Here is a 21763-nt window from a genome sequence, read left to right on the forward strand (position 1 = left end):
CAGAACACAAAGAAGTTTCTCAGAAAGCTTCTTTCTCTTTGTTATCGGAGTATATATCCTTTTGCCCTATAGTCTTCAAAGGGATCCTAAATATCTGTTCTCAGACTCCACAGTAATAAGGCTAGCAAAGACATCCACGAAATACAGATGAAATTCTGTGAGTGGAAGTCTCATATCACAGAGCAGTTTCTCAGAATGCGTCTTTCCAGATTCCATCGGAGGATATTTCCTTTTTCACCATAGCCCTCTAAGGGCTTCCAAATATCACTTTGCCAATTCCACAAGAACTGTCTTAGCGAAAGGCTTCTTGAGGGGAAAGCTGTAACTCTGGGAGATGATTTCACAGAACACAAAGAAGTTTCTCAGAAAGCTTCTTTCTCTTTGTTATCGGAGGATATTTCCTTTGGCCCTATAGTGTTCAAAGGGATTCTAAATATCTGCTTTCAGATTCCACAGAAATAAGGCTAGCAAAGAGATCCACGAAATACAGATGTAACTCTGTGAGTGGAAGTCACATATCACAGAGCAGTTTCTCAGAAAGCTTCTTTCCAGATTTCATCTGAGGACATTTCCTTTTTCACCATAGCCCTCTATGGGCTTCCAAATATCACTTTGCAAATTCCACAAGAACTGTCTTAGCGAAAGGTTTCTTGAGGGGAAAGCTGTAACTCTGTGAGATGATTTCACAGAACACAAAGAAGTTTCTCAGAAAGCTTCTTTCTCTTTGTTATCGGAGGATATTTCCTTTGGCCCTATAGTCTTCAAAGGGATCCGAAATATCTGTTCTCAGATTCCACAGAAATAAGGCTAGCAAAGAGATCCACGAAATACAGATGTAACTCTGTGAGTGGAAGTCACGTATCCCAGAGCAGTTTCTCAGAAAGCTTCTTTCCAGATTTCATCGGAGGATATTTCCTTTTTCACCATAGCCCTCTATGGGCTTCCAAATATCACTTTGCCAATTCCACAAGAACTGTCTTAGCGAAAGGCTTCTTGAGGGGAAAGCTGTAACTCTGTGAGATGATTTCACAGAACACAAAGGAGTTTCTCAGAAAGCTTCTTTCTCTTTGTTATGGGAGGATATTTCCTTTGGCCCTATAGTCTTCAAAGGGATCCGAAGTATCTGTTCTCAGATTCCACAGAAATAAGGCTAGCAAAGAGATCCACGAAATACAGATGTAACACTGTGAGTGGAAGTCACATATCACAGAGCAGTTTCTCAGAAAGCTTCTTTCCAGATTTCATCGGAGGATATTTCCTTTTTCACCATAGCCCTCTAGGGGCTTCCAAATATCACTTTGCCAATTCCAGAAGAACTGTCTTAGCGAAAGGCTTCCTGAGGGGAAAGCTGTAACTCTGTGAGATGATTTCACAGAACACAAAGAAGTTTTTCAGGAAGCTTCTTTCTCTTTGTTATGGGAGGATATTTCCTTTGGCCCTATAGTCTTAAAGGGATTCTAAATATCTGCTCTCAGATTCCACAGAAATAAGGCTAGCAAAGAGATCCACGAAATGCTGATGTAACTCTGTGAGTGGAAATCATATATCACAGAGCAGTTTCTCAGAAAGCTTCTTTCCAGATTTCATTCGAGGATATTTCCTTTTTCACCATAGCCCTCTATGGGCTTCCAAATATCACTTTGCCAATTCCACAAGAACTGTCTTAGCGAAAGGCTTCTTGAGGGGAAAGCTGTAACTCTGTGAGATGATTTCACAGAACACAAAGAAGTTTCTCAGAAAGCTTCTTTCTCTTTGTTATCGGAGGATATTTCCTTTGGCCCTATAGTCTTCAAAGGGATCCGAAATATCTGTTCTCAGATTCCACAGAAATAAGGCTAGCAAAGAGATCCACGAAATACAGATGTAACTCTGTGAGTGGAAGTCACATATCACAGAGCAGTTTCTCAGAAAGCTTCTTTCCAGATTTCATCGGAGGATAATTCCTTTTTCACCGTAGCCCTCTAAGGGCTTCCAAATATCACTTTGCCAATTCCACAAGAACTGTCTTAGCGAAAGGCTTCTTGAGGGGAAAGCTGTAACTCTGGGAGATGATTTCACAGAACACAAAGAAGTTTCTCAGAAAGCTTCTTTCTCTTTGTTATCGGAGGATATTTCCTTTGGCCCTATCGTCTTCAAAGGGATCCGAAATATCTGTTCTCAGATTCCACAGAAATAAGGCTAGCAAAGAGATCCACGAAATACAGATGTAACTCTGTGAGTGGAAGTCACATATCACAGAGCAGTTTCTCAGAAAGCTTCTTTCCAGATTTCATCTGAGGATATTTCCTTTTTCACGATAGCCCTCTATGGGCTTCCAAATATCACTTTGCCAATTCCACAAGAACTGTCTTAGCGAAAGGCTTCTTGAGGGGAAAGCTGTAACTCTGGGAGATGATTTCACAGAACACAAAGAAGTTTCTCAGAAAGCTTCTTTCTCTTTCTTATCGGAGGATATTTCCTTTGGCCCTATAGTCTTCAAAGGGATCCGAAATATCTGTTCTCAGATTCCACAGAAATAAGGCTAGCAAAGAGATCCACGAAATACAGACGTAACTCTGTGAGTGGAAGTCACATATCACAGAGCAGTTTCTCAGAAAGCTTCTTTCCAGATTTCATCTGAGGATATTTCCTTTTTCACCATAGCCCTCTATGGGCTTCCAAATATCACTTTGCCAATTCCACAAGAACTGTCTAAGCGAAAGGCTTCTTGAGGGGAAAGCTGTAACTCTATGAGATGATTTCACAGAACACAAAGAAGTTTCTCAGAAATCTTCTTTCTCTTAGTTATCGGAGGATATTTCCTTTGGCCCTATAGTCTTCAAAGGGATCCGAAATATCTGTTCTCAGATTCCACAGAAATAAGGCTAGCAAAGAGTACCACGAGATACAGATGTAACTCTGTGAGTGGAAGTCTCATATCACAGAGCAGTTTCTCAGAATGCTTCTTTCCAGATTTCATCGGAGGATATTTCCTTTTTCACCATACCCCTCTATGGGCTTCCAAATATCACTTTGCCAATTCCACAAGAACTGTCTTAGCGAAAGGCTTCTTGAGGCGAAAGCTGTAACTCGGTGAGATGATTTCACAGAACACAAAGAAGTTTTTCAGGAAGCTTCTTTCTCTTTGTTATGGGAGGATATTTCCTTTGGCCCTATAGTCTTCAAAGGGATTCTAAATATCTGCTCTCAGATTCCACAGAAATAAGGCTAGCAAAGAGATCCACGAAATGCTGATGTAACTCTGTGAGTGGAAATCACATATCACAGAGCAGTTTCTCAGAAAGCTTCTTTCCAGATTTCATTCGATGATATATTCTTTTTCACCATAGCCCTCTATGGGCTTCCAAATATCACTTTGCCAATTCCACAAGAACTGTCTTAGCGAAAGGCTTCTTGAGGCGAAGGCTGTAACTCTGTGAGATGATTTCACAGAACACATAGAAGTTTCTCAGAAAGCTTCTTTCTCTTTGTTATCGGAGGATATTTCCTTTGGCCCTATAGTTTTCAAAGGGATCCGAAATATCTGTTCTCAGATTCCACAGAAATAAGGCTAGCAAAGAGATCCACGAAATACAGATGTAACTCTGTGAGTGGAAATCACATATCACAGAGCAGTTTCTCAGAAAGCTTCTTTCCAGATTTCATTCGAGGATATTTCCTTTTTCACCATAGCCCTCTATGGGCTTCCAAATATCACTTTGAAAATTCCACAAAAACTGTCTTAGCGAAAGGCTTCTTGAGGGGAAAGCTGTAACTCTGGGAGATGATTTCACAGAACACAAAGAAGTTTCTCAGAAAGCTTCTTTCTCTTTGTTATCGGAGGATATTTCCTTTGGCCCTATAGTCTTCAAAGGGATCTGAAATATCTGTTCTCAGATTCCACAGAAATAAGGCTAGCAAAGAGATCCACGAAATACAGATGTAACTATGTGAGTGGAAGTCACATATCACAGAGCAGTTTCTCAGAAAGCTTCTTTCAAGATTTCATCTGAAGATATTTCCTTTTTCACCATAGCCCTCTATGGGCTTCCAAATATCACTTTGCCAATTCCAGAAGAACTGTCTTAGCGAAAGGCTTCTTGAGGGGAAAGCTGTAACTCTGTGAGATGATTTCACAGAACACAAAGAAGTTTTTCTGGAAGCTTCTTTCTCTTTGTTATGGGAGGATATTTCCTTTGGCCCTATAGTCTTCAAAGGGATTTTAAATATCTGCTCTGAGATTACACAGAAATAAGGCTAGCAAAGAGATCCACGAAATACAGATGTAACTCTGTGAGTGGAAGTCACATATCACAGAGCAGTTTCTCAGAAAGCTTCTTTCCAGATTTCATCGGAGGATATTTCCTTTTTCACCATAGCCCTCTATGGGCTTCCAAATATCACTTTGCCAATTCCACAAGAACTGTCTTAGCGAAAGGCTTCTTGAGGGGAAAGCTGTAACTCTATGAGATGATTTCACAGAACACAAAGAAGTTTCTCAGAAAGCTTCTTTCTCTTTCTTATCGGAGGATATTTCCTTTGGCCCTATAGTCTTCAAAGGGATCCGAAATATCTGTTCTCAGATTCCACAGAAATAAGGCTAGCAAAGAGATCCACAAAATACAGATGTAACTCTGTGAGTGGAAGTCACATATCCCAGAGCAGTTTCTCAGAAAGCTTCTTTCCAGATTTCATCGGAGGATATTTCCTTTTTCACCATAGCCCTCTATGGGCTTCCAAATATCACTTTGCCAATTCCACAAGAACTGTCTTAGCGAAAGGCTTCTTGAGGAGAAACCTGTAACTCTGTGAGATGATTTCACAGAACATAAAGAAGTTTCTCAGAAAGCTTCTTTCTCTTTGTTATCGGAGGATATTTCCTTTGGCCCTATACTCTTCAAAGGGATTCTAAATATCTGCTCTCAGATTCCACAGAAATAAGGCTAGCAAAGAGATCCACAAAATACAGATGTAACTCTGTGAGTGGAAGTCACATATCACAGAGCAGTTTCTCAGAAAGCTTCTTTCCAGATTTCATTGGAGGGTATTTCCTTTATCACAATAGCCCTCTATGAACTTCCAAATATCACTATGCCAATTCCACAAAAACAGTCTTAGCGAAAGGTTTCTTCAGGGGAAAGCTGTAACTCTGGGAGATGATTTCACAGAACACAAAGGAGTTTCTCAGAAAGCATCTTTCTCTTTGTTATCGGAGTTTATATACTTTTGCCCTATTGTCTTCAAAGGGATCCTAAATATCTGTTCTCAGACTCCACAGAAATAAGGCTAGCAAAGACATCCACGAAATACAGATGAAACTCTGTGAGTGGAAGTCTCATATCACAGAGCAGTTTCTCAGAATGCTTCTTTCCAGATTTCATCGGAGGATATTTCCTTTTTCACCATAGCCCTCTATGGGCTTCCAAATATCACTTTGCCAATTCCACAAGAACTGTCTTAGCGAAAGGTTTCTTGAGGGGAAAGCTGTAACTCTGTGAGATGATTTCACAGAACACAAAGAAGTTTCTCAGAAAGCTTCTTTCTCTTTGTTATCGGAGGATATTTCCTTTGGCCCTATAGTCTTCAAAGGGATCCGAAATATCTGTTCTCAGATTCCACAGAAATAAGGCTAGCAAAGAGATCCACGAAATACAGATGTAACTCTGTGAGTGGAAGTCACATATCCCAGAGCAGTTTCTCAGAAAGCTTCTTTCCAGATTTCATCGGAGGATATTTCCTTTTTCACCATATCCCTCTATGGGCTTCCAAATATCACTTTGCCAATTCCACAAGAACTGTCTTAGCGAAAGGCTTCTTGAGGGGAAAGCTGTAACTCTGTGAGATGATTTCACAGAACACAAAGAAGTTTCTCAGAAAGCTTCTTTCTCTTTGTTATGGGAGGATATTTCCTTTGGCCCTATAGTCTTCAAAGGGATTCTAAATATCTGCTCTCAGATTCCACAGAAATAAGGCTAGCAAAGAGATCCACGAAATACAGATGTAACTCTGTGAGTGGAAGTAACATATCACAGAGCAGTTTCTCAGAAAGCTTCTTTCCAGATTTCATCTGAGGATATTTCCTTTTTCACCATAGCCCTCTATGGGCTTCCAAATATCACTTTGCCAATTCCACAAGAACTGTCTTAGCGAAAGGCTTCTTGAGGGGAAAGCTGTAACTCTGTGAGATGATTTCACAGAACACAAAAAAAAGTTTCTCAGAAAGCTTCTTTCTCTTTGTTATCGTTGGATATTTCATTTGGCCCTATAGACTTCAAAGGGATCCGAAATATCTGTTCTCAGATTCCACAGAAATAAGGCTAGCAAAGAGATCCACGAAATACAGATGTAACTCTGTGAGTGGAAGTCACATATCACAGAGCAGTTTCTCAGAAAGCTTCTTTCCAGATTTCATCTGAAGATATTTCCTTTTTCACCATTGCCCTCTATGGGCTTCCAAATATCACTTTGCCAATTCCACAAGAACTGTCTTAGCGAAAGGCTTCTTGAGGGGAAAGCTGTAACTCTGTGAGATGATTTCACAGAACACAAAGGAGTTTCTCAGAAATCTTCTTTCTCTTTGTTATCGGAGGATATTTCCTTTGGCCCTATAGTCTTCAATAGGATCCGAAATATCTGTTCTCAGATTCCACAGAAATAAGGCTAGCAAAGAGATCCACGAAATACAGATGTAACTCTGTGAGTGGAAGTCACATATCACAGAGCAGTTCCTCAGAAAGCTTCTTTGCAGATTTCATCGGAGGATATTTCCTTTTTCACCATAGCCCTCTAGGGGCTTCCAAATATCACTGTGCCAATTCCAGAAGAACTGTCTTAGCGAAAGGCTTCCTGAGGGGAAAGCTGTAACTCTGTGAGATGATTTCACAGAACACAAAGAAGTTTTTCAGGAAGCTTCTTTCTCTTTGTTATCGGAGGATATTTCCTTTGGCTACATACTCTTCAAAGGGATCAGAAATATCTGTTCTCAGATTCCACAGAAGTAAGGCTAGCAAAAAGATCCACGAAATACAGATGTAACTCTGTGAGTGGAAGTCACATATCACAGAGCAGTTTCTCAGAAAGCTTCTTTCCAGATTTCATTTGAGGGTATTTCCTTTATCACAATAGCCCTCTATGGGCTTCCAAATATCACTTTGCCAATTCCACAAAAACTGTCTTAGCGAAAGGCTTCTTCAGGGGAAAGCTGTAACTCTGGGAGATGATTTCACAGAACACAAAGAAGTTTCTCAGAAAGCTTCTTTCTCTTTGTTATCGGAGTTTATATCCTTTTGCCCTATAGTCTTCAAAGGGATCCTAAATATCTGTTCACAGACTCCACAGAAATAAGGCTAGCAAAGAGAACCACGAAATACAGATGAAACTCTGTGAGTGGAAGTCTCATATCACAGAGCAGTTTCTCAGAATGCTTCTTTCCAGATTTCATCGGAGGATATTTCCTTTTTCACCATTGCCCTCTATGGGCTTCCAAATATCACTTTGCCAATTCCACAAGAACTGTCTTAGCGAAAGGCTTCTTGAGGGGAAAGCTGTAACTCTGAGAGATGATTTCACAGAACACAAAGAAGTTTCTCAGAAATCTTCTTTCTCTTTCTTATCGGAGGATATTTCCTTTGGCCCTATAGTCTTCAAAGGGATCCGAAATATCTGCTCTCAGATTCCACAGAAATAAGGCTAGCAAAGAGATCCACGAAATACAGATGTAACTCTGTGAGTGGAAGTCACATATCACAGAGCAGTTTCTCAGAAAGCTTCTTTCCAGATTTCATCTGAGGATATTTCCTTTTTCACCATAGCCCTCTATGGGCTTCCAAATATCACTTTGCCAATTCCACAAAAACTGTCTTAGCGAAAGGCTTCTTCAGGGGAAAGCTGTAACTCTGGGAGATGATTTCACAGAACACAAAGAAGTTTCTCAGAAAGCTTCTTTCTCTTTGTTATCGGAGGATATTTCCTTTGGCTACATAGTCTTCAAAGGGATCAGAAATATCTGTTCTCAGATTCCACAGAAGTAAGGCTAGCAAAAAGATCCACGAAATACAGATGTAACTCTGTGAGTGGAAGTCACATATCACAGAGCAGTTTCTCAGAAAGCTTCTTTCCAGATTTCATTTGAGGGTATTTCCTTATCACAATAGCCCTCTATGGGCTTCCAAATATCACTTTGCCAATTCCACAAAAACTGTCTTAGCGAAAGGCTTCTTCAGGGGAAAGCTGTAACTCTGGGAGATGATTTCACAGAACACAAAGAAGTTTCTCAGAAAGCTTCTTTCTCTTTGTTATCGGAGTTTATATCCTTTTGCCCTATAGTCTTCAAAGGGATCCTAAATATCTGTTCACAGACTCCACAGAAATAAGGCTAGCAAAGAGAACCACGAAATACAGATGAAACTCTGTGAGTGGAAGTCTCATATCACAGAGCAGTTTCTCAGAATGCTTCTTTCCAGATTTCATCGGAGGATATTTCCTTTTTCACCATTGCCCTCTATGGGCTTCCAAATATCACTTTGCCAATTCCACAAGAACTGTCTTAACGAAAGGCTTCTTGAGGGGAAAGCTGTAACTCTATGAGATGATTTCACAGAACACAAAGAAGTTTCTCAGAAATCTTCTTTCTCTTAGTTATCGGAGGATATTTCCTTTGGCCCTATAGTCTTCAAAGGGATCCGAAATATCTGTTCTCAGATTCCACAGAAATAAGGCTAGCAAAGAGTTCCACGAGATACAGATGTAACTCTGTGAGTGGAAGTCTCATATCACAGAGCAGTTTCTCAGAATGCTTCTTTCCAGATTTCATCGGAGGATATTTCCTTTTTCACCATAGCCCTCTATGGGCTTCCAAATATCACTTTGCCAATTCCACAAGAACTGTCTTAGCGAAAGGCTTCTTGAGGGGAAAGCTGTAACTCTGTGAGATGATTTCACAGAACACAAAGAAGTTTTTCAGGAAGCTTCTTTCTCTTTGTTATGGGAGGATATTTCCTTTGGCCCTCTAGACTTAAAGGGATTCTAAATATCTGCTCTCAGATTCCACAGAAATAAGGTTAGCAAAGAGATCCACGAAATGCTGATGTAACTCTGTGAGTGGAAATCACATATCACAGAGCAGTTTCTCAGAAAGCTTCTTTCCAGATTTCATTCGAGGATTTTTCCTTTTTCACCATAGCCCTCTATGGGCTTCCAAATATCACTTTGCCAATTCCACAAGAACTGTCTTAGCGAAAGGCTTCTTGAGGGGAAAGGTGTAACTCTGTGAGATGATTTCACAGAACACAAAGAAGTTTCTCAGAAAACTTCTTTCTCTTTGTTATCGGAGGATATTTCCTTTGGCCCTATAGTCTTCAAAGGGATCCGAAATATCTGTTCTCAGATTCCACAGAAATAAGGGTAGCAAAGAGATCCACGAAATACAGATGTAACTCTGTGAGTGGAAGTCACATATCACAGAGCAGTTTCTCAGAAAGCTTCTTTCCTGATTTCATTGGAGGGTATTTCCTTTATCACAATAGCCCTCTATGGGCTTCCAAATATCACTTTGCCAATTCCACAAAAACTGTCTTAGCGAAAGGCTTCTTCAGGGGAAAGCTGTAACTCTGGGAGATGATTTCACAGAACACAAAGAAGTTTCTCAGAAAGCTTCTTTCTCTTTGTTATCGGAGGATATTTCCTTTGGCCCTATAGTGTTCAAAGGGATTCTAAATATCTGCTTTCAGATTCCACAGAAATAAGGCTAGCAAAGAGATCCACGAAATACAGATGTAACTCTGTGAGTGGAAGTCACATATCACAGAGCAGTTTCTCAGAAAGCTTCTTTCCAGATTTCATCTGAGGATATTTCCTTTTTCACCATAGCCCTCTATGGGCTTCCAAATATCACTTTGCCAATTCCACAAGAACTGTCTTAGCGAAAGGCTTCTTCAGGGGAAAGCTGTAACTCTGTGAGATGATTTCACAGAACACAAAGAAGTTTCTCAGAAAGCTTCTATCTCTTTGTTATCGGAGGATATTTCCTTTGGCCCTATAGTCTTCAAAGGGATCCGAAATATCTGTTCTCAGATTCCACAGAAATAAGACTAGCAAAGAGATCCACGAAATACAGATGTAACTCTGTGAGTGGAAGTCACATATCCCAGAGCAGTTTCTCAGAAAGCTTCTTTCCAGATTTCATCGGAGGATATTTCCTTTTTCACCATAGCCCTCTATGGGCTTCCAAATATCACTTTGCCAATTCCACAAGAACTGTCTTAGCGAAAGGCTTCTTGAGGGGAAAACTGTAACTCTGTGAGATGATTTCACAGAACACAAAGAAGTTTCTTAGAAAGCTTCTTTCTCTTTGTTATCGGAGGATATTTCCTTTGGCCCTATAGTCTTCAAAGGGATCAGAAATATCTGTTCTCAGATTCCACAGAAATAAGGCTAGCAAAGAGATCCACGAAATACAGATGTAACTCTGTGAGTGGAAGTCACATATCACAGAGCAGTTTCTCAGAAAGCTTCTTTGCAGATTTCATCGGAGGATATTTCCTTTTTCACCATAGCCCTCTAGTGGCTTCCAAATATCACTTTGCCAATTCCAGAAGAACTGTCTTAGCGAAAGGCTTCTTGAGGGGAAAGCTGTAACTCTGTGAGATGATTTCACAGAACACAAAGAAGTTTTTCAGGAAGCTTCTTTCTCTTTGTTATGGGAGGATATTTCCTTTGGCCCTATAGTCTTCAAAGGGATTCTAAATATCTGCTCTCAGATTCCACAGAAATAAGGCTAGCAAAGAGATCCACGAAATGCTGATGTAACTCTGTGAGTGGAAATCACATATCACAGAGCAGTTTCTCAGAAAGCTTCTTTCCAGATTTCATTCGAGGATATATTCTTTTTCACCATAGCCCTCTATGGGCTTCCAAATATCACTTTGCCAATTCCACAAGAACTGTCTTAGCGAAAGGCTTCTTGAGGCGAAAGCTGTAACTCTGTGAGATGATTTCACAGAACACATAGAAGTTTCTCAGAAAGCTTCTTTCTCTTTGTTATCGGAGGATATTTCCTTTGGCCCTATAGTTTTCAAAGGGATCCGAAATATCTGTTCTCAGATTCCACAGAAATAAGGCTAGCAAAGAGATCCACGAAATGCTGATGTAACTCTGAGAGTGGAAATCACATATCACAGAGCAGTTTTTCAGAAAGCTTCTTTCCAGATTTCATTCGAGGATATTTCCTTTTTCACCATAGCCCTCTATGGGCTTCCAAATATCACTTTGCCAATTCCACAAGAACTGTCTTAGCGAAAGGCTTCTTGAGGGGAAAGGTGTAACTCTGGGAGATGATTTCACAGAACACAAAGAAGTTCTCAGAAAGCTTCTTTCTCTTTGTTATCGGAGGATATTTCCTTTGGCCCTATAGTCTTCAAAGGGATCTGAAATGTCTGTTCTCAGATTCCACAGAAATAAGGCTAGCAAAGAGATCCACGAAATACAGATGTAACTCTGTGAGTGGAAGTCACATATCACAGAGCAGTTTCTCAGAAAGCTTCTTTCAAGATTTCATCTGAAGATATTTCCTTTTTCACCATAGCCCTCTATGTTCTTCCAAATATCACTTTGCCAATTCCAGAAGAACTGTCTTAGCGAAAGGCTTCTTGAGGGGAAAGCTGTAACTCTGTGAGATGATTTCACAGAACACAAAGAAGTTTTTCTGGAAGCTTCTTTCTCTTTGTTATGGGAGAATATTTCCTTTGGCCCTATAGTCTTCAAAGGGATTTTAAATATCTGCTCTGAGATTACACAGAAATAAGGCTAGCAAAGAGATCCACGAAATACAGATGTAACTCTGTGAGTGGAAGTCACATATCACAGAGCAGTTTCTCAGAAAGCTTCTTTGCAGATTTCATCGGAGGATATTTCCTTTTTCACCATAGCCCTCTAGGGGCTTCCAAATATCACTTTGCCAATTCCAGAAGAACTGTCTTCTCTGTGAGATGATTTCACAGAACACAAAGAAGTTTTTCAGGAAGCTTCTTTCTCTTTGTTATGGGAGGATATTTCCTTTGGCCCTATAGACTTAAAGGGATTCTAAATATCTGCTCTCAGATTCCACAGAAATAAGGCTAGCAAAGAGATCCACGAAATGCTGATGTAACTCTGTGAGTGGAAATCACATATCACAGAGCAGTTTCTCAGAAAGCTTCTTTCCAGATTTCATTCGAGGATTTTTCCTTTTTCACCATAGCCCTCTATGGGCTTCCAAATATCACTTTGCCAATTCCACAAGAACTGTCTTAGCGAAAGGCTTCTTGAGGGGAAAGGTGTAACTCTGTGAGATGATTTCACAGAACACAAAGAAGTTTCTCAGAAAGCTTCTTTCTCTTTGTTATCGGAGGATATTTCCTTTGGCCCTATAGTCTTCAAAGGGATCCGAAATATCTGTTCTCAGATTCCACAGAAATAAGGGTAGCAAAGAGATCCACGAAATACAGATGTAACTCTGTGAGTGGAAGTCACATATCCCAGAGCAGTTTCTCAGAAAGCTTCTTTCCAGATTTCATCTGAGGATATTTCCTTTTTCACCATAGCCCTCTATGGGCTTCCAAATATCACTTTGCCAATTCCACAAGAACTGTCTTAGCGAAAGGCTTCTTGAGGGGAAAGCTGTAACTCTATGAGATGATTTCACAGAACACAAAGAAGTTTCTCAGAAAGCTTCTTTCTCTTTCTTATCGGATGATATTTCCTTTGGCCCTATAGTCTTCAAAGGGATCCGAAATATCTGTTCTCAGATTCCACAGAAATAAGGCTAGCAAAGAGATCCACGAAATACAGATGTAACTCTGTGAGTGGAAGTCACATATCCCAGAGCAGTTTCTCAGAAGGCTTCTTTCCAGATTTCATCGGAGGATATTTCCTTTTTCACCGTAGCCCTCTATGGGCTTCCAAATATCACTTTGTCAATTCCACAAGAAATGTCTTAGCGAAAGGCTTCTTGAGGGGAAAGCTGTAACTCTGTGAGATGATTTCACAGAACACAAAGAAGTTTTTCAGAAAGCTTCTTTCTCTTTGTTATCGGAGGATATTTCCTTTGGCCCTATAGTCTTCAAAGGGATCCGAAATATCTGTTCTCAGATTCCACAGAAATAAGGCTAGCAAAGAGATCCACGAAATACAGATGTAACTCTGTGAGTGGAAGTCACATATCACAGAGCAGTTTCTCAGAAAGCTTCTTTCCAGATTTCATTGGAGGGTATTTCCTTTATCACAATAGCCCTCTATGGGCTTCCAAATATCACTTTGCCAATTCCACAAAAACTGTCTTAGCGAAAGGCTTCTTGAGGGGAAAGCTGTAACTCTGGGAGATGATTTCACAGAACACAAAGAAGTTTCTCAGAAAGCTTCTTTCTCTTTGTTATCGTTGGATATTTCCTTTGGCCCTATAGTCTTCAAAGGGAACCTAAATATCTGTTCTCAGACTCCACAGAAATAAGGCTAGCAAAGAGATCCACGAAATACAGATGTAACTCTGTGAGTGGAAGTCACATATCACAGAGCAGTTTCTCAGAAAGCTTCTTTCCAGATTTCATCGGAGGATATTTCCTTTTTCACCATAGCCGTCTATGGGCTTCCAAATATCACTTTGCCAATTCGACAAGAACTGTCTTAGCGAAAGGCTTCTTGAGGGGAAAGCTGCAACTCTGGGAGATGATTTCACAGAACACAAAGAAGTTTCTCAGAAAGCTTCTTTCTCTTTGTTATCGGAGGATATTTCCTTTGGCCCTATAGTGTTCAAAGGGATTCTAAATATCTGTTCTCAGATTCCACAGAAATAAGGCTAGCAAAGAGATCCACGAAATACAGATGTAACTCTCTGAGTGGAAGTCACATATCACAGAGCAGTTTCTCAGAAAGCTTCTTTCCAGATTTCATCTGAGGATATTTCCTTTTTCACCATAGCCCTCTATGGGCTTCCAAATATCACTTTGCCAATTCCACAAGAACTGTCTTAGCGAAAGGCTTCTTGAGGGGAAAGCTGTAACTCTGTGAGATGATTTCACAAAACACAAAGAAGTTTCTCAGAAAGCTTCTATCTCTTTGTTATCGGAGGATATTTCCTTTGGCCCTATAGTCTTCAAAGGGATCCGAAATATCTGTTCTCAGATTCCACAGAAATAAGACTAGCAAAGAGATCCACGAAATACAGATGTAACTCTGTGAGTGGAAGTCTCATATCACAGAGCAGTTTCTCAGAAAGCTTCTTTCCAGATTTCATCGGAGGATATTTCCTTTTTCACCATAGCCGTCTATGGGCTTCCAAATATCACTTTGCCAATTCGACAAGAACTGTCTTAGCGAAAGGCTTCTTGACGGGAAAGCTGCAACTCTGGGAGATGATTTCACAGAACACAAAGAAGTTTCTCAGAAAGCTTCTTTCTCTTTGTTATCGGAGGATATTTCCTTTGGCCCTATAGTGTTCAAAGGGATTCTAATTATCTGCTTTCAGATTCCACAGAAATAAGGCTAGCAAAGAGATCCACGAAATACAGATGTAACTCTGTGAGTGGAAGTCACATATCCCAGAGCAGTTTCTCAGAAAGCTTCTTTCCAGATTTCATCGGAGGATATTTCCTTTTTCACCATAGCCCTCTATGGGCTTCCAAATATCACTTTGCCAATTCCACAAGAAATATCTTAGCGAAAGGCTTCTTGAGGGGAAAGCTGTAACTCTGTGAGATGATTTCACAGAACACAAAGAAGTTTCTCAGAAAGCTTCTTTCTCTTTGTTATCGGAGGATATTTCCTTTGGCCCTATAGTCTTCAAAGGGATCAGAAATATCTGTTCTCAGATTCCACAGAAATAAGGCTAGCAAAGAGATCCACAAACTACAGATGTAACTCTGTGAGTGGAAGTCACATATCACAGAGCAGTTTCTCAGAAAGCTTCTTTCCAGATTTCATTGGAGTTTATTTCCTTTATCACAATAGCCCTCTATGGGCTTCCAAATATCACTTTGCCAATTCCACAAAAACTGTCTTAGCGAAAGGCTTCTTCAGGGGAAAGCTGTAACTCTGGGAGATGATTTCACAGAACACAAAGAAGTTTCTCAGAAAGCTTCTTTCTCTTTGTTATCGGAGTTTATATCCATTTGCCCTACAGTCTTCAAAGGGATCCTAAATATCTGTTCTCAGACTCCACAGAAATAAGGCTAGCAAAGACATCCACGAAATACAGATGAAACTCTGTGAGTGGAAGTCTCATATCACAGAGCAGTTTCTCACTATGCTTGTTTCCAGATTTCATCGGAGCATATTTCCTTTTTCACCATAGCCCTCTAAGGGCTTCCAAATATCACTTTGCCAATTCCACAAGAACTGTCTTAGCGAAAGGCTTCTTGAGGGGAAAGCTGTAACTCTGGGAGATGATTTCACAGAACACAAAGAAGTTTCTCAGAAAGCTTCTTTCTCTTTGTTATCGGAGGATATTTCCTTTGGCCCTATAGTCTTCAAAGGGATCCGAAATATCTGTTCTCAGATTCCACAGAAATAAGGCTAGCAAAGAGATCCACGAAATACAGATGTAACTCTGTGAGTGGAAGTCACATATCACAGAGCAGTTTCTCAGAAAGCTTCTTTCCAGATTTCATCTGAGGATATTTCCTTTTTCACCATAGCCCTCTATGGGCTTCCAAATATCACTTTGCCAATTCCACAAGAACTGTCTTAGCGAAAGGCTTCTTGAGGGGAAAGCTGTAACTCTGTGAGATGATTTCACAGAACACAAAGAAGTTTCTCAGAAAGCTTCTTTCTCTTTGTTATCGGAGGATATTTCCTTTGGCCCTATAGTCTTCAAAGGGATCCGAAATATCTGTTCTCAGATTCCACAGAAATAAGGCTAGCAAAGGGATCCACGAAATACAGATGTAACTCTGTGAGTGGAAGTCACATATCCCAGAGCAGTTTCTCAGAAAGCTTCTTTCCAGATTTCATCGGAGGATATTTCCTTTTTCACCATAGCCCTCTATGGGCTTCCAAATATCACTTTGCCAATTCCACAAGAACTGTCTTAGCGAAAGGCTTCTTGAGGGGAAAGCTGTAACTCTGAGAGATGATTTCACAGAACACAAAGAAGTTTCTCAGAAAGCTTCTTTCTCTTTCTTATCGGAGGATATTTCCTTTGGCCCTATAGTCTTCAAAGGGATCCGAAATATCTGTTGTCGGATTCCACAGAAATAAGGCTAGCAAAGAGATCCACGAAATACAGATGTAACTCTGTGAGTGGAAGTCACATATCACAGAGCAGTTTCTCAGAAAGCTTCTTTCCAAATTTCATCGGAGGATATTTCCTTTTTCACCATAGCCCTCTATGGGCTTCCAAATATCACTTTGCCAATTCCACAAGAACTGTCTTAGCGAAAGGCTTCTTGAGGTGAAAGCTGTACCTCTGTGAGATGATTTCACAGAACACAAAGAAGTTTCTCAGAAAGCTTCTTTCTCTTTGTTATCGGAGGATATTTCCTTTGGCCCTATAGTCTTCAAAGGGATCAGAAATATCTGTTCTCAGATTCCACAGAAATAAGGCTAGCAAAGAGATCCACGAAATACAGATGTAACTCTGTGAGTGGAAGTCACATATCACAGAGCAGTTTCTCAGAAAGCTTCTTTCCAGATTTCATTTGAGGGTATTTCCTTTATCACAATAGCCCTCTATGGGCTTCCAAATATCACTTTGCCAATTCCACAAAAACTGTCTTAGCGAAAGGCTTCTTCAGGGGAAAGCTGTAACTCTGGGAGATGATTTCACAGAACACAAAGAAGTTTCTCAGAAAGCTTCTTTCTCTTTGTTATCGGAGTTTATATCCTTTTGCCCTATAGTCTTCAAAGGGATCCTAAATATCTGTTCTCAGACTCCACAGAAATAAGGCTAGCAAAGAGAACCACGAAATACAGATGAAACTCTGTGAGTGGAAGTCTCATATCACAGAGCAGTTTCTCAGAATGCTTCTTTCCAGATTTCATGGGAGGATATTTCCTTTTTCACCATAGCCCTCTATGGGCTTCCAAATATCACTTTGCCAATTCCACAAGAACTGTCTTAGCGAAAGGCTTCTTGAGGGGAAAGCTGTAACTCTGAGAGATGATTTCACAGAACACAAAGAAGTTTCTCAGAAATCTTCTTTCTCTTTCTTATCGGAGGATATTTCCTTTGGCCCTATAGTCTTCAAATGGATCCGAAATATCTGTTCTCAGATTCCACAGAAATAAGGCTAGCAAAGAGATCCACGAAATACAGATGTAACTCTGTGAGTGGAAGTCACATATCACAGAGCAGTTTCTCAGAAAGCTTCTTTCCAGATTTCATCTGAGGATATTTCCTTTTTCACCATAGCCCTCTATGGGCTTCCAAATATCACTTTGCCAATTCCACAAGAACTGTCTTAGCGAAAGGCTTCTTGAGGGGAAAGCTGTAACTCTGGGAGATGATTTCACAGAACACAAAGAAGTTTCTCAGAAAGCTTCTTTCTCTTTGTTATCGGAGGATATTTCCTTTGGCCCTATAGTCTTCAAAGGGATCCGAAATATCTGTTCTCAGATTCCACAGAAATAAGGCTAGCAAAGAGATCCACGAAATACATATGTAACTCTGTGAGTGGAAGTCACATATCCCAGAGCAGTTTCTCAGAAAGCTTCTTTCCAGATTTCATCGGAGGATATTTCCTTTTTCACCATAGCCCTCTATGGGCTTCCAAATATCACTTTGCCAATTCCACAAGAACTGTCTTAGCGAAAGGCTTCTTGAGGGGAAAGCTGTAACTCTATGAGATGATTTCACAGAACACAAAGAAGTTTCTCAGAAAGCTTCTTTCTCTTTCTTATCGGAGGATATTTCCTTTGGCCCTATAGTCTTCAAAGGGATCCGAAATATCTGTTCTCAGATTCCACAGAAATAAGGCTAGCAAAGAGATCCACGAAATACAGATGTAACTCTGTGAGTGGAAGTCACATATCACAGAGCAGTTTCTCAGAAAGCTTCTTTCCAGATTTCATCGGAGGATATTTCCTTTTTCACCATAGCCCTCTATGGGCTTCCAAATATCACTTTGCCAATTCCACAAGAACTGTCTTAGCGAAAGGCTTCTTGAGGTGAAAGCTGTACCTCTGTGAGATGATTTCACAGAACACAAAGAAGTTTCTCAGAAAGCTTCTTTCTCTTTGTTATCGGAGGATATTTCCTTTGGCCCTATAGTCTTCAAAGGGATCCGAAATATCTGTTCTCAGATTCCACAGAAATAAGGCTAGCAAAGAGATCCACGAAATACAGATGTAACTCTGTGAGTGGAAGTCACATATCACAGAGCAGTTTCTCAGAAAGCTTCTTTCCAGATTTCATTTGAGGGTATTTCCTTTATCACAATAGCCCTCTATGGGCTTCCAAATATCACTTTGCCAATTCCACAAAAACTGTCTTAGCGAAAGGCTTCTTCAGGGGAAAGCTGTAACTCAGGGAGATGATTTCACAGAACACAAAGAAGTTTCTCAGAAATCTTCTTTCTCTTTGTTATCGGAGGATATTTCCTTTGGCCCTATAGTCTTCAAAGGGATCCGAAATATCTGTTCTCAGATTCCACAGAAATAAGGCTAGCAAAGAGTTCCACGAGATACAGATGTAACTCTGTGAGTGGAAGTCTCATATCACAGAGCAGTTTCTCAGAATGCTTCTTTCCAGATTTCATCGGAGGATATTTCCTTTTTCACCATAGCCCTCTATGGGCTTCCAAATATCACTTTGCCAATTCCACAAGAACTGTCTTAGCGAAAGGCTTCTTGAGGGGAAAACTGTAACTCTGTGAGATGATTTCACAGAACACAAAGAAGTTTCTTAGAAAGCTTCTTTCTCTTTGTTATCGGAGGATATTTCCTTTGGCCCTATAGTCTTCAAAGGGATCCGAAATATCTGTTGTCGGATTCCACAGAAATAAGGCTAGCAAAGAGATCCACGAAATACAGATGTAACTCTGTGAGTGGAAGTCACATATCACAGAGCAGTTTCTCAGAAAGCTTCTTTGCAGATTTCATCGGAGGATATTTCCTTTTTCACCATAGCCCTCTAGGGGCTTCCAAATATCACTTTGCCAATTCCAGAAGAACTGTCTTAGCGAAAGGCTTCTTGAGGGGAAAGCTGTAACTCTGTGAGATGATTTCACAGAACACAAAGAAGTTTTTCAGGAAGCTTCTTTCTCTTTGTTATGGGAGGATATTTCCTTTGGCCCTATAGTCTTCAAAGGGATTCTAAATATCTGCTCTCAGATTCCACAGAAATAAGGCTAGCAAAGAGATCCACGAAATGCTGATGTAACTCTGTGAGTGGAAATCACATATCACAGAGCAGTTTCTCAGAAAGCTTCTTTCCAGATTTCATTCGAGGATATATTCTTTTTCACCATAGCCCTCTATGGGCTTCCAAATATCACTTTGCCAATTCCACAAGAACTGTCTTAGCGAAAGGCTTCTTGAGGCGAAAGCTGTAACTCTGTGAGATGATTTCACAGAACACAAAGAAGTTTCTCAGAAAGCTTCTATCTCTTTGTTATCGGAGGATATTTCCTTTGGCCCTATAGTCTTCAAAGGGATCCGAAATATCTGTTCTCAGATTCCACAGAAATAAGACTAGCAAAGAGATCCACGAAATACAGATGTAACTCTGTGAGTGGAAGTCTCATATCACAGAGCAGTTTCTCAGAAAGCTTCTTTCCAGATTTCATCGGAGGATATTTCCTTTTTCACCATAGCCGTCTATGGGCTTCCAAATATCACTTTGCCAATTCGACAAGAACTCTCTTAGCAAAAGGCTTCTTGAGGGGAAAGCTGCAACTCTGGGAGATGATTTCACAGAACACAAAGAAGTTTCTCAGAAAGCTTCTTTCTCTTTGTTATCGGAGGATATTTCCTTTGGCCCTATAGTGTTCAAAGGGATTCTAAATATCTGCTTTCAGATTCCACAGAAATAAGGCTAGCAAAGAGATCCACGAAATACAGATGTAACTCTGTGAGTGGAAGTCACATATCACAGAGCAGTTTCTCAGAAAGCTTCTTTCCAGATTTCATCTGAGGATATTTCCTTTTTCACCATAGCCCTCTATGGGCTTCCAAATATCACTTTGCCAATTCCACAAGAACTGTCTTAGCGAAAGGTTTCTCGAGGGGAAAGCTGTAACTCTGTGAGATGATTTCACAGAACACAAAGAAGTTTCTCAGAAAGCTTCTTTCTCTTTGTTATCGGAGGATATTTCCTTTGGCCCTATAGTCTTCAAAGGGATCCGAAATATCTGTTCTCAGATTCCACAGAAATAAGGCTAGCAAAGAGATCCACGAAATACATATGTAACTCTGTGAGTGGAAGTCACATATCCCAGAGCAGTTTCTCAGAAAGCTTCTTTCCAGATTTCATCGGAGGATATTTCCTTTTTCACCATAGCCCTCTATGGGCTTCCAAATATCACTTTGCCAATTCCACAAGAACTGTCTTAGCGAAAGGCTTCTTGAGGGGAAAGCTGTAACTCTGTGAGATGATTTCACAGAACACAAAGGAGTTTCTCAGAAAGCTTCTTTCTCTTTGTTATCGGAGGATATTTCCTTTGGCCCTATAGTCTTCAAAGGGATCCGAAGTATCTGTTCTCAGATTCCACAGAAATAAGGCTAGCAAAGAGATCCACGAAATACAGATGTAACTCTGTGAGTGGAAGTCACATATCACAGAGCAGTTTCTCAGAAAACTTCTTTCCAGATTTCATCGGAGGATATTTCCTTTTTCACCATAGCCCTCTAGGGGCTTCCAAATACCACTTTGCCAATTCCAGAAGAACTGTCTTAGCGAAAGGCTTCCTGAGGGGAAAGTTGTAACTCTGTGAGATGATTTCACAGAACACAAAGAAGTTTTTCAGGAAGCTTCTTTCTCTTTGTTATGGGAGGATATTTCCTTTGGCCCTATAGTCTTAAAGGGATTCTAAATATCTGCTCTCAGATTCCACAGAAATAAGGCTAGCAAAGTGATCCACGAAATGCTGATGTAACTCTGTGAGTGGAAATCACATATCACAGAGCAGTTTCTCAGAAAGCTTCTTTCCAGATTTCATTCGAGGATATTTCCTTTTTCACCATAGCCCTCTATGGGCTTCTAAATATCACTTTGCCAATTCCACAAGAACTGTCTTAGCGAAAGGCTTCTTGAGGGGAAAGCTGTAACTCTGTGAGATGATTTCACAGAACACAAAGAAGTTTCTCAGAAAGCTTCTTTCTCTTTGTTATCGGAGGATATTTCCTTTGGCCCTATAGTCTTCAAAGGGATCCGAAATATCTGTTCTCAGATTCCACAGAAATAAGGCTAGCAAAGAGATCCACGAAATACAGATGTAACTCTGTGAGTGGAAGTCACATATCACAGAGCAGTTTCACAGAAAGCTTCTTTCCAGATTTCATCTGAGGATATTTCCTTTTTCACCATAGCCCTCTATGGGCTTCCAAATATCACTTTGCCAATTCCACAAGAACTGTCTTTGCGAAAGGCTTCTTGAGGGGAAAGCTGTAACTCTATGAGATGATTTCACAGAACACAAAGAAGTTTCTCAGAAAGCTTCTTTCTCTTTCTTATCGGATGATATTTCCTTTGGCCCATAGTCTTCCAAGGGATCTGAAATATCTGTTCTCAGATTCCACAGAAATAAGGCTAGCAAAGAGATCCACGAAATACAGATGTAACTCTGTGAGTGGAAGTCACATATCCCAGAGCAGTTTC

This window comes from Macaca mulatta, chromosome 12 (assembly GCF_049350105.2).
Source record: "Macaca mulatta isolate MMU2019108-1 chromosome 12, T2T-MMU8v2.0, whole genome shotgun sequence".
Classification (NCBI taxonomy): Eukaryota; Metazoa; Chordata; class Mammalia; order Primates; family Cercopithecidae; genus Macaca; species Macaca mulatta.